The sequence below is a fragment of the Canis lupus genome, chromosome 36, assembly GCF_011100685.1.
Source record: "Canis lupus familiaris isolate Mischka breed German Shepherd chromosome 36, alternate assembly UU_Cfam_GSD_1.0, whole genome shotgun sequence".
NCBI lineage: Eukaryota > Metazoa > Chordata > Mammalia > Carnivora > Canidae > Canis > Canis lupus.
Genome location: NC_049257.1, coordinates 10,691,992 through 10,706,139, shown reverse-complemented (window position 1 = coordinate 10,706,139; position 14,148 = coordinate 10,691,992). Strand labels below are relative to the sequence as shown.

Here is a 14,148-nt window from a genome sequence, read left to right as displayed (position 1 = left end):
ATTTCCTAAATGGAATTGTCATGGGAAACAGATAAAAGAATCATCAGATTCTTGCATTTTAAAAGGTTTCAGTCTTAAGTGTTATAAGTTGAATTGTGTCTACCCTCCTCCAAAAAAGGGGTATACTGGAGTCCTAATCCCCAGTGCCTCAGAAAATACCCTTACTTGGAAATAGGATTTTACAGAAATAATCAAGTTAACATAAAATCACTAGGGTGGACTCTAATTCAAAATGACTGGTGTCCTTATAAAAAGAGGAAATTTGGACACAGAGACAGAAGTGCACAGAGGAAAGGCATCCAAGAGATGCAGGGAAAACAGCATGGAAAGATGGAAACAGGGACAGTAGTTAGGCTGCCACAAGCCCAAGAATGTCTGAGCTACCAGAAGCTGGAAGAGATAAGGAAGTATCCTTCCTCTACAGGTTTCAGAAAGAGCATGGCTCTGCTGACACCTTGATTTAGGACTTCCAACCTCCAGAATTGTGAGACAATAAATTTCTGTAAGTGTGAGCCACTCTGTGTGGTATTTTGTTACAGTAGCCCTATAAAACTAATATAGTAGGTATAAGATAGAAAGATTTGGGAGGAAAACTTGTGGATCAAGTTTACTACTGGTACAGAAGGATGAGAGGTCCAAGCAAAACTTTTGGGAGCTGGAAAGGAAGTCTGGGAAGAAGCAGGAGGCCCAACCTAAGGGGGTCTTTGATAGGACCCCCATGTAGCTTGCTCGCCCAGGATTAGCTAGAAAGGTAGAGTAGACAGATGAGAAGTTGGAATGGTCCAATGTAGCAGAGATTGTGCCTCACTTGTCTGAAACCCACAGAGAAGCTATGGTCTATGAGACGGAAACAGCAGAACATAGATCTTGCTGTGAAGTGCCTTGGATGTGGGAATTTCATCAGCCAATTATAGCCCAGAGTGACCCTCGAAAGCTGCTAATTGTGTTTCTTCTTTCCTTCCCCAAGGACAGGAACAAAAGTTACCTGAGAGGAAGAGCTGACAAACCTGAGGTAACTGAGTTGAGAGGATGCTGCCATAAAAACTAGAGGATGGTGTTTCTGGGACCAAAGAGGAATGCGGACACATTGGTAGATGTCCGTGTGGAGGGATTTTGGTGTCTAAGGATCGTACAGGATTCTACTGCTCATTGGATGCCCACGTAGAAAGACAGGAGCCTGGGAACCAACCATACTCTGCTTTCTCCACATATGTAAGCATTCCTGGACTTAAATCAATCCCTGTATGAGAAGATGGAAGAGAAAAACTGTACATTGGCTTCATCTAAACTTGAAATCATTGGGAAAAGCCTCAAGTGACTCAGTCTACCCCTAACTGACTAGATTCATTTTCTGCCATTAGGCAAAATGGGGGCTAGAATTAAAAACTAAGTAAATAACACTCCTTGAGCACATAGCTTGAAAATATGGTACCTGATATATTTGTCTCTCCTCATTATATATAAACTCCTTGATGGGAGGTACTGTATGTTTTTCTCTTTGTCTTTTCAAAGCCAATATAGCACTTAGCAAATATTAAGGTGGTCCATCAATATGAATATATATTAGTTAATTAATGATAAACTAACAAAATTATAGTTGTGCTAGAGTAAATATAAAAAGTCTAATAAAATGAATAGCAATTTGATTAGCTGAGAAATCTCTTTTAATAAACTGGTAAAAGTCATTTTAATTTTGCTTATATATTGCCTGCTTCAATGTTCTTATAAACAATGTTTTCTCAAGTATTTTAAAGATATAGAGATAATAATACATAACCACTGGTTTGAATTATCTCATGTGAGATTAATTTAACTGTTCCTTTTGTCATATATATATATATATATATATATATATATATATATACACCAAAGTAATCCACAGATCTAAATTAGCTAAACCTCACTAAAGTTTAGACTAGTTTTCCATATTCAGATATTGTTTCTTGCAAATGTTTTACCAAAAGCAACACAAAAGACTATCAGGAAAGTGTATTACACTGTTCTTTAAGGAGTTAAATAACTCACTTGGAAAATAATCCATCCCATGAGAAGAAAAAAATTTCAGAAGACCAGCACAGACTACAAGAGACATTTTTGCAAAACTCTGCATGTAGGATATAAATAATCTAAAAACCGAATTTTCAAAATATTTGTAGGTTTTATGTTAATTGTGGTAGGTTATATGTTGATAAACTTTGTAAATTTATGAAATTTAGAAAAATAGGTGAGGTGCAAATAAGTGAGTAGGAAAGGGTCTCTTTTGTACATACTTATATGCAAGGAGATATTACATTGTACCTTAGGATAAAGAATAATGAGCATGTTTTTCCTTTCGTTCAATTTGCATGTCTGCCAGTAGATGGCGGTACCATGTTGAGTGCTGTCAGCCTTCCCCCCCACCCCCCCAAAGCTGTTTTCTGATATATGTTGGGTACCATAGAGTGAATCTCAGAACAGGAAGCGGAGGCATAAGCAGAGAGGATTCTGGAAAGGTCTCTTTGTTTTCTTGTCCACAGAGAAAGCAAAGGAAAACCTATTCTAATTAATTTGTAAATCTCTGTGGCCAAAAATCTGAACAACTGCAGAGGAAGCCACCTTATACTCTAACCATCTTGGATGCGGGGCTTTGTTACGCTGTGATCTGTAAAGCTCTGTTTTATCAGGTAAGCTGGCAAAACATTTAATTATCTGCACCATAGAATCTAGCCACTAGATCATTTTTCTTATTTTAAAATCATCTTCATGCTGCTATTTTTAACCTAATGCTGTTTTAATGTAGATTACAGGAACCAAAGTCATCATTTGATGTGTAAACTGCTTACTATTCTTTTATCTCTCAAAGGAAACAGAGCCTCTGTCTAGAAATGGTGACTTATGGTTGAGACTAGGCATTAGTGATCTCATGTTTTTGAGACATGTAGATGGTTATGATTCATTGTATTCAAAGAAAATATTTTTTATTGCACAAAGCTAACTTAATGGATTTTGTGGCTGTATATCATCTATTTAAATGTCCAGTGTGCCCAGAAATTTTTTTAACATAAATGTATGGTGAATTTGGAACTACCATTCTTGTGCTTTAGTCTTTTATTTAACAGCTTTAGAGGGGCCATGTGTATAGGGAATGATAACAATATAGAGGTGTAATAATCTATGTTCAAGGAGGGAAGAAGATAACCAATACTAACCAATAAAAAGAGATTTAACCTTTTAACAATAAAATGATCCCTATATGTTCCATAATGTGTTATTTCTTTTATATTTTAATATGTTCATTTTTATATTAAAATATTTTTAAATTTATTGACTTAAAATATATTTTCTTGATGAATTATCTCATAAGCTTGATATATTTCTGTTTATTTTTTCTGTGTAGATTTAATAACTGTTATTATTACTAATTACCAGGGGGAGCCACTTGAGCCAAAAAACACTTATCTATAATATATATTTTCTGTAATTTTCTTTAAAATATTTGATAGCCACAAATGCTGTATTCAGTTAGCAATCATATACTTAGAATAAGAAATTATTGGCAGAAAATCTGTAAGTATTAATTGAAAGAAGGGTTTCAAATATCATAAAGTAGGATTTTTAAAAATACAACAGGTGGTGTAATGTAGCATATGAGGACAAAGATAAAGGCATCAGTGCTTGTAGGAATTTGCATGGAAAAATTTCAACACAACCACTCCAAGCAGTGTGTGCCCTATGTGAAATAAAGACCTCTGATTTTAACCTGGGTTTCCAGTCAGTACTGGTCAAAATGACCTAAAAATAGAACTTGAGTATTTAAAAGCAATTGTAATTTCTAATGATATGGCAAAGTATTGATTTCTCACTATTTTACACTGAGTAGCAATAACACTCCCCCTAAAAAAAAATAAAATAGTGGTTGCCTCAGAGAAAAGCCCTGAGTCTCATGTATTTCAGAAGAACTCCTACCATAGGATATGAAGAAAACTGTTTCTTTGATAAGGGTTCTCAGAAATGGATGTTAATTGGCTTCAGTGTATTGCATACACTGTGCTTCTCTACAGGGGAGTGAATTTGAGTAACTTTGTTCTATGTAAACACAAGAGCTGATCTTGAGTGAACTGTTTTACATTTATGAATGGGTGCTTATATTTCAGCCCTCAATATCAACATTTTTTTTCAGTATAGTTGCAATAATCTGTTATTTGTTTATATATGTAGTCACGATGTGAAGAGCATATGTACATAGAGTTCTTCACAAAACTTGCTCTTTGAAAGTTTTTGGAAATCAAACCTACTTTGATTAAATGATATGTCAAATAAGTTTGAGTATCTTACTCTTAAGAAAAATCTAATAGTCACTTCATTTGTAAGGTCAAGAAAAACTGTAATTTTTTAAAAGATTTATTTGTTTATTTTAGAGAGAGAGAGAACACAAGTGGGAGGGGCAGAAGGAAAAGGAAAGAGAATCTCAAGCAGACTCTGCTCTGAGCACAAAGCCCAATATGGGGTTCAGTCTCAAGACCCTGAGATCATGACTTGATGCCTAACTGTCTGAGCCACCCAGGCGCCCCAAATAGTACTGTAATCTAATGGGGGTGGCTCAGTCGGTTATGGGTCTGCTTTTGGCAGGAGGCCCCAGGTTGGGCTCCCTGCTTAGCAGAGAGCCTGCTTCTCCCTCTTTCCCTGCTTGTGCTTGTTCTCTCTGTCAAATAAATAAATAAAATCTTTTAAAAAATATACTGTATTTTAATAGTGTAGTAGAGAGAGACTGAGCAGTGAGCTGGAAGTCTTAGTTTCTGATTCAAGTTCTGCTACTAATGATCCTGATCACCTCAGAAAAGACACTATGTATTTTTCCTGAAGTACATTTTCCTTGCCAGTATGGTTATTAGAATCAAAAACATATAAGGACACTTCATTTTTCAACTTTCATGATTCTAATTTATCTGGATTTTCACCAACTGATTTCTTAGCTTAACTGTAATATGATACATCTTTAACTCTCACTGAGTTGTATATTAACTACTAATGGTGTACTAAACCTGAAAGCAGAAAAAGATGTTTTAACGATCCTCGGCCAGTTCCTTCTGTGGTGGAAACAAGGAAGCAATATGGAGAAATGGAGAAGAGTAGGGTTGGCAGACTGAATCCTAGCTCTACTATTAAATGACAAAGTATTTAAACTTTTAAGACCCTATTACATCATGTATAAAATAGGAATGATAACACCTATGTTGCATAATTGTGTAAATAATGTTTCTTCAGTGTTTTTTATACATCCTGGGACATGACTGAATGCTCTCCCTCCCCTCTTCCTCTATCCCCCATAATTAGTGATAGTGATATAATATCTTCCACCACAACAGGAAGGACAGAATGAAACTGCCAAGAAGTTCTGTAGTTGGGAATGTTCATTCTTGTCTTGAAAGAGGGCACTTGCTGAAACAACAACAACAGTGCTCCCTATAACAATATTGATTAGTGCTAATATCCTTGGCATTTCCTGGGAGTTTAAAGAACTCTTATAATACCTTCCAAAAGACCATTCTTTTGCCCAAGGATGTATTATCATGGGCTCTACTTCAAAGGCTTTCTTCTTTTTAACAATTAGGGACAAAGGGCTTCATTTCACTTGTGCCTTAACAGATACTTAACAGACGAAAGACATCTGTGAAGATTCACAAAGAAAATATAGGTTTCACCAAGATCATTTAAATATCCCCAAATTTCTACTATGGCCATCAAAGTACAGAGCCTAAATCCCAGAAATGACCGCATGTGTTGGCTATATGATCAGCTCACAAACTCTCTACTGCTTAAATCCTATTAATGATCCTAAAAAGTGGAAAGGCAAATTGTGCTTGATGAAATTGTGGACAGACTGTAAAATCCCTCCTTCCCTCCAAAGGTTTTCTTTATATGCAGTTTTGTGCTCTTGACAGCTCTATGCTACTGGGATCTTTGGGAGCTACAGCTGGGATGGCCATTCAGCATCCCAGGCCTCCTAATCCTGCCCTTCAACCACCCTGGGCCTCTTTACACTGACTCAAGTGCCTGCACTGTCATTTTCATCTTCATGGCAGCCAAGATGACTTAATGGGCTCAGGACCAGACAGATGTGAGAAGGCTGAGAGTTTGGGAGGCTTAAAGATATGAGGGCAAGATCTCTCAATTACATCGTACGCTGCCTGAAACTTGTTGGTTAGTCCATCTTCCTTGATTCTAGGTAACTCCGGCTTTTGTGATTCCTTATTTTTAGGGTTGAAATTAACTGAAAGCACTCATAAATATAAGAATATGAAGACAAATGCCCTTTTTTCCCCCACTAAAGAATGAACATGTGACTAGATAGTGAATTTCCTTGCATGAGTGGCTGTACAGATTACTTTTTCTCGTTATCATTCATGTATAGGAACATTGTGAACTCACTGAAAATTGGGAATTAGTGTTTTGTTTGTCATCTAAAAATATATTATTCGTTCTACCTTAATACTGATGATTGTTTTACAAATTTTCCAAAGCTATGAAGATTAATTACCTGCCTGCCCCTGAAATATAATTTAAGATATTAACAGTTCACTTCTTCACTTTTAGGATCTATTTTAAAATTTTGATTAATTTCAATTCTAAATTATCTTTGCTTCCACTTGAATTTTACCCCAGAAACAATTTTAATGGCAATTCAATATAGAATCTGGTATCTGAACTATTACTTTGTGAAGCAGATTGTTGTTTGACGTAGTTATAAAATTTGAGAAGGGCAAAAGCCAATTGTATTGTTACTTGTGTTATAAGGTCACACATTTATCTTTGATTAGGAAGCTACTTTTTAATTCAGTTTTACCTGTTGACATTTTTCACGCTGGGGTAAAATCAATATATACTTCAGATACATTTTAATGGGACATAGTAAGTGTGGATACCTATTTCAGAGCAGAATAGTGTTTATTTTCTTTTACTTGATAATATGGTAATAAAGAAAATCTAGTTCTCCTATTATGCAAAGATATGCTTTGTTATATGAACTGCCTGCCAAGTATCAACTCTTTGGGTACCTAAAATTTGAATCTACACCCAGACACATAATTAGCCACAGTAAAGAATTCTTTAAAATTTATATGAATGCCTACTGGATACCACAAGTTTTAATGTGCCTTATTTATTGATTGATTTTTTTTATACTCTACTTCTTTTCTTCAGAATTTGAAATGATAAAGGACCTTATAGAGAGAATTTTAGAGATGTTTCTTCCCAAGATATATGAGTAGATAACAGCTGCAAAGTAACTTATAAGCAGGTTTACAATATTAAATATATATATATATATATATATATATATTACAAATACAGTGCATATAAACATATCCTAGGTGGTGGTCTGGATAAGGAAATTCTCAGGAGTTGTTTCAGTTCAGAGAAACCTTTTAAAAGTCTGGAGTTATTTCTGTAATAACTGAATTAGGTTTTCATCCTTTTGGAAACTGCATATAGGGAGCCCTTCATGTGATTAAACTCTGTGCTGGAGCAAAGTGAAAGAAATGATGGTCTTAAATTATTAAATGGTGGTTGAATATTGTTTTATTCAATGGGTGAATTCAAAGATGGGAAGTCACTCTTTAAATAACTTTGGCCATTTTCTGCCAAGAAGCTCACTTTGGGGAATTTTAATCTCCTAATATTCAGGATATTCTTACTTGGGCTGTACAGAACATCGTGTTCTTTTCCTTTCCCAAGAGCTTGGCCTGCAATAAGTCACTAAATCCCAGTTATTACTGCTAAGTGACATTGTACTTCTGATCTAGAACCCAAAATATTCTTGCATAGGGTTTAACAGGACACATTTTAACGGCTTAAGTCTCTAGTTGAGAATCAGTCATCTGTTTGTTAGTTTCTCTGTCTTCTCAGTGTTTTTGCTTGTAACATTTATTTTTCCCTTTGTAAATTATTTTTGTTGTACCTAAACAAAGTATTGAGCACTTTCTTTTCATGCAACTTATATCATGGTTGGAAATAACCCCACAAATAGATTCTTGAGGAAATAACCCCAAATTTCTACATGGCCAAAGTAGGTAAGAAAAGAATGAAGCTAGCCAGGTTGAGACTAAAGAACTGGACAGCCATAACCAACCATGCCCTTTCCAAGGAGGAGAAGCTCCATGTTAGGGCTGGGAGACTGATGAATCAAACGATTTCTCCAAAGAAGCTAAAAATCCAAATTTTTATTAGAAATCTCCATCTTGTTAAATGTTGTCATCCATTTCAATTCATTTACAATACTGGATAAATCCAACAAAACATACCTATAGGCAGGACGCAGTCAAGGGGGTTTGGCCAGGTTTTTTCTTTCTTTCTTTTTTTTTTTTCCTTTTGCCAATCCAACCAGTATTTTTACCAGTGAGGAAAAATAAACCTGATGGAGAGGAAATGGCTTGACTGCATTTCAAGGCACAGCCACAATAACATTCATATTTCTTATCTACTACTCCAGGCCTCAGTCAACTGCCTGCGATTTTCCTATTACATTCATTTCAAAACTTTGAATATTCTATGCATTACCTCCCATATTTCTGTTTTTCCTGCTGATATTTAAATCATCAAATTTTAATTATCATCATAGATCCTTTTGTTGCTATCAGTGTTTCTCTTGCTATTATTATCATGTTACTGATATGATAGTTGATATGGCATGTAATATTCCTACTCCTGCCCTGTTTGGAAACTACTGAAATTTGTCTTTAGATTAAAATTCAAAAATTGACCCTTCAGCTGTGAAATGGTAAAAATATTATTAATAGGATATTTGCATGTCCTTGAGTCCCATATAGCCTCAAAGTTCTAAAATTGTATTAAATTATCTTTAATTGTAGCCAATAATGATTACAGTTCAAGTAAATCTACTCTTAATGTTGGTTTTCAACGATGGTTTTGCGCTTCACTATCAATCTTATATATTTATACCGAAAATTAAAGTATATTATTATATCAGCACTGGAAGGACAGACAAAAGTATAATTCACAATCATATTGCATTCTCTCTCATTAACATAAAAATCTAGTAGTATTAGATAAGAATACAAATCAGATACATGTGCCTGGAATGAGAACTTCTTGGCCAGTAAGTGGAAAATCAGAAGGAAAAAAAAAAAGCAAAATGAGAAATGACAAAAATTAGATTTTTAAAACCTCACTAATGAAAATGATAGAAGAAAAGAATAGTTGAAGGGAAATAGATATGCAAACATTCTGAGAGAAAATAGAAAGACGTACAACATGATAAGCTTTGGCTGCACACTGGATTCACCTGAGAAGCTTAAAAAAGAGCAATGCTGGCTCCACTTTAGTCCAATTCAGTTCTATTCTCTGGGGCTGAGCCTGATATCTGTTTGTTCAAAAGCTCTGCAAGTATAGTTCAAATATGTGGCCAGGTTTGAAAACCAGCTGACTGAAGGAAGGCAGAGAAAAATAAGAGAAGTTAATGAAAGGTTGGTTAATGAAGTAAAAGCTGAGAAACGACTTCCAAAATAATTTCAAAATTCTAGTAAGTGGGCATGTGTTAAGTAAAGAGACTATGCCTATACTTATGAAGAAATACATTGGCGTCCATTTTTTCCTTGTTAGAAAGGCTGGTATTTATTCTATATGTTTAAGCAGTTTTATATTTCAAATTGCTAATTTCCTACCCTTACCTCTCTGTTGGAAAGTTGACCCAGCTGCTGACTACGGTATATTTTGCAAACTAACAATACGAACAATCGTGCATGCTCTCAGAAATCAGCACCCGTGAACTGCAATTTGTACAACCAGAGATTTGCTCTTTTTGTTCTGTACGTCATAAATTGCTCCTTTGAAAATTAAGTCTTAAATAATCAAATAAGAGTTCCTATTGAAAGGTACTCTTTGAATGTCCAGGTCATCCAACTGGAAACAAAGCATTGATTTCTGATTTCTGAAACTGCAACTGTGGCAGACTGAAAGGAAAGGCGGATCTGTAAACCAACAAATTTCTTAAGGCCAAAACGCACTTAAAAGTGGATTTTCAGAAAGTGATATTTATAAAAAGGAAATGAATTAACCTAATAGCTAAGTGGAATTAATAATGAATTGCATTTCTTAAAAGGAATTCCATTACCAAGGTGAGTCAGCTTTTTCAGCTCCTTATGAAGACATCTGCAGAGTTAACACCCCAGTTGCTTTTTTATGTTGGCTTCTTGCAGTCCTTTCCACAGCTGGGAGGAGACTGTGGTAGCCTTTAATAAAACAATCTTCTACGTCCTCCAGGGTTTTTATATCTTAAGGTCTTTTTTCTAGATAAACATCATTTAATATTACTACTTAATGCTGCTTTCTTCACAACCTCTACCATTCTGTCAACCTGGTCAGTAAAATTATCACCATAAAGAAAAGAGCTGTTAAATCTCAAAATGAGAATACCCATATTTTAAGGCAGGAGGCTAGTGCTTCAATGGTAAACAAAAGGAATACAATACCATGTTTGAGGCTGGATTTATGATGGATGTCTGTGAAACAGTGCCTGGGTTCTTAAACTGGGATTGGATCATTTTCTTAAAAATAATTGACATCCTATGTTTATATACAAAGTACTTGGGTAGTAAACAATGAAAATATAAAAAACAAACCATTGAAATGTTAATGGAAATTAAATCCTGAGCCAGAGAAGAAATGTTTTTTGAAGAAGAGTCATTTAAATTATTCAGTGAGAATAGAAAGTAAAAAATCTATTGTTGATATAAACATTCCCTCCACCAACATGGTGACAACTGTGATAACTAACCTGATTCTTTGGGGGAAAGCATTTCAACTTGTCATTCAAAAGCATTTAGTAGAACTGAAAAGGGAAAGAGTAATGATTAGGAGTAAATAAAAAGTGGCAGAGCACATCCAAATCATGATGTTCAAATATGTGGCCAGGTTTATGCAAATTAACACAAAAGAGTTAAGCTACACCACCAAAGCCACAAAAGGGAGCTCTCTCTAATACCATTATTAGATATGTTGTTTACTAGGTGTCTTAAAATCTGAGTCACTGTGAGGCACATTTCTTTTAAACATCCATTAAATGCACACAATGATACATCTCAGACAACCCTCTATGAGATCAATTTAATCATAAAGTAATACACATTTTTTTCAACAATCCATATTGTTGAATCCATATTCCCAAATTTAGGGAATTTTATGTGTGAGAAAATACTTTCTATTTATTCTCTTAAGTTCTTCCTGAATAAAATGTTTCAGAACTAAATACTTAAAGCATACAAAGGCACACTTAATGTGGGAACTCTTGGTAATTTCCCAGCCAGTTTTTTGGTAAACATAGAACTGCGCTAAAAAAAAAAAAAAAAAAAAAAAAAAAAGTCTATTAATTTTTTTAAAAAGAGGGTCACTTTCACTTGAAGAGTTAGTGAATTCAATGCCCAATACTGCAGACACAATTTATCAGAATCTTGAATGCCCCATGTCCTTGCGAAGACAGTTCAGGGGGGCACACATGGAACACTGCAGGAACACCACATGTTCCAGTTCTGGCTTTCTAGCATCTTCTCCCTTTAGCTTTTACATTTCCCCTGACGATTGTTGCCCTCTCTAGCCAGGGTCTTACTTGCAGTTCTTCTTCCACCCTGGGTAGAACCAGGATAGACAGACTACCAGTCTTGGCTCTCCTTAGCAGTTCGGCTGCTGCAAATCCTTGCCTGGAATACAAGTTTGCATCGTATGTGATTTTCTCTTACCTGTGGCATTCTGGTTGTCTTCAGCCTCAAAAGAATTGAGCATTGAACAGCATCCTTTCTGCTTTTACATGCAGAGACCTTCCACTGTATGTTTCTGCTGCAGTAAGTGGCATCAGTGACACCTAAATCAGGGCAGTGCACTCAGGCCCTCGCTCTAATTTTGGTGCCAATGTGCTCAGTGGCTGCAGAAAAAAACATCAACATTTTGGGTCCTGAATTCAGATCCTAGAAAAATATTTTCAGCTTCTCTTTATTTCAAAAGCCCCTATTTTGATGGTGGTGGGGAATTTAACCAAGTGATTCATCACATTCACTGAAAACTAGACAAAATTTTGTGAATTTTTTTTAAAAACTGCTATTTGTATAGAATTTCTCCTCTAGGAAGAAATTACATGTATAAGAATTACATGAAGAAAATACAAGAAGAAATAATGTATACAGAATTGAATATCTAGAATTAAAGGATATGAGAGAGAGTTCTTTTCAGCAATCAACCTTACAGCTCTGCTGTACTCAAGGCATTCATAGCATTTGTTCATCAAAAAACATGGTTAAATCTGAGCAAGCCCATAGTTCGTGAAAGTGTTCTGAAGCTAAAGATAGCCTCTAATAGGTATAGCACAGCCTAGCTCAGTTACATGATTAGCCCAGTATTCAATAATCCTTGTTCAGAGTATAGGACTATTGTTGTATGCCTCATTCTCTCCCAGAAGTAATGGATGCTGGAGTGTATCTGGTACAGAGTCTCAGAGTCTGAACACTGGAACTAGCATTTTAGAGACAAAAGAGGCACTACAAACGAGGTAGTCAATTTTCCTCTTCTCCCTCCCTCTCTTTTGTAGGTGTGGACAATGAACACCTAAGATGTTGAGTGTTCAATGTGTCACAGCAAGTGAGGACACACACAAGTCTAGAAATCAGGTTATCTGAATTACAGCTTCCATCCCCCTCCTGTCTTTCTCTCTCTCTTCCTTATCTTTTCATTAAATCTTGTTTCTAAAAAGATGGAGTAGGACAGTCTTTTCCATTATGTTGTACTGTCTTCTGTGGCACCATCTCAGCATGATAGAAGGACATGGCATTGATAATCATCTATTTGTGGGGCATGCTTAATAGTCACTCAGATGGCTAGGTTCTGACTGGTAAAGAATCACGTGACAGTCAAACCTCAGCCCCACCTAAATCAACCTATGCTCCAGTGGAGTTTACCACTAGAGGTGTTCTGAAGACAGTGATTACAACCTCTCTGCTCCACGCTAGATAAATCTCAATCCTCTATATTTTAAACCTCAAAGGAATGCAGGTAACTTGTGGGAAAGCAAGCACCACCATCCTGAATTTACGCAAATCGTACCTCAAGATCCTAGTTCTAAAGTTCCCTCAGGTTGCCAAGTGAAAAAGGCAATCAACTCTTAACACTCGGTTGTGAAAACAGTGTGCTGTCATTTTGATTACAGTCAGTAAACAGTCTGGTTGCCTGGAAAGAAACTGCCTAAAGCACACGGCACCAGCAAGCAGTAGGCGAAACGTGACTGAGGGCAACTCAGAGGGCTCTGTGTTATGGCTGAAACAGCACTGATGTTACACTGATGTTATGGATCAAGGATTTATTATTGGTCTGAGAATGCTGTTTGCATTTTATTTGCCACAATGCCAATTTACTTCAAAATAGAAAGCTTTCTTTAATTCTCTTATATTCAGATTTAAATGTGGTTTCCTTTCCAGAAACACATGTGCTACAGGCACACACCCACACAAAATGTTTGTTTACCAACAAAGTAACTTTCTCTATAGTGTTTCTTGGTCCCAAATCCTATGACTTAAGGATAAAAACAACAATCTGACTAAGTAAAATAGAAAAATTATCCATACATAGAGAGCCCCTCCACACCCTTTCTGAGCATCAAAATAGAGGATTGGTCTGCTTTTTAACTCATGTGTTTGTTTATAGGTTTGATCACTACAAGGTGACTGAGGGGTAGGAGAAAGGGATATATCAGACCAGTACTATTTAATAAAAATATAATGAGACCCATATATGTACTTGGAAGTTTTCTGGGTGCTGAAAAAAAGCAAAAACAAACAAGTGAAATTAAGGTTATTGATGCTATGTTTTATTTAAGCCAACATTCCCTAAATATCATTTCAAGATTTGGCACTAACCACATTTCAAGTACTCAACTCTTGTATCTGGCCAGTGGCTACCACATTTGGACAGGCCACATGTAAAATTTGTAACTTCCTGCTTACTGTAGTAACTAGTCCATAAAATCCTTATTCTCCAGGAATTTAACATTCAGTGTAGAAGCAGTAAGGCACATCCTTAAGAACAACAGAAGATAGAATATTATAATTATTATATGAATTTTAAAGACAATATGTGTGTGCTATGGGAGTTCAGAGGAATGCAAAAATCACT

The 14,148-nt window shown here is 35.7% G+C and overlaps 1 protein-coding gene and 1 long non-coding RNA gene across 7 annotated transcripts in view; one reads left to right on the top strand and one right to left on the bottom strand.

The window, feature by feature from the left end:
* Nucleotides 1–2,420: 2,420 nt before the first annotated feature.
* The window catches only part of SCN3A (sodium voltage-gated channel alpha subunit 3), a 104,767-nt gene continuing 93,039 nt past the window's right edge, over nt 2,421–14,148 (top strand). For all 6 annotated transcript variants that reach the window (XM_038584693.1, XM_038584692.1, XM_038584695.1 and 3 more), the window contains exon 1: nt 2,421–2,663. The gene's annotated coding sequence lies outside the window, so the exon portion shown is untranslated. The remainder of the gene's footprint in view (nt 2,664–14,148) is intronic.
* LOC102152710 overlaps nt 8,216–14,148 on the bottom strand; it is a 68,620-nt gene continuing 62,687 nt past the window's right edge. Inside the window, exons 4-6 of the long non-coding RNA XR_005384631.1 lie at nt 11,730–11,911; nt 10,772–10,825; nt 8,216–9,421 (exon numbers count right to left, since the gene is read on the bottom strand). This is a non-coding gene — a long non-coding RNA (uncharacterized LOC102152710). The remainder of the gene's footprint in view (nt 9,422–10,771; nt 10,826–11,729; nt 11,912–14,148) is intronic.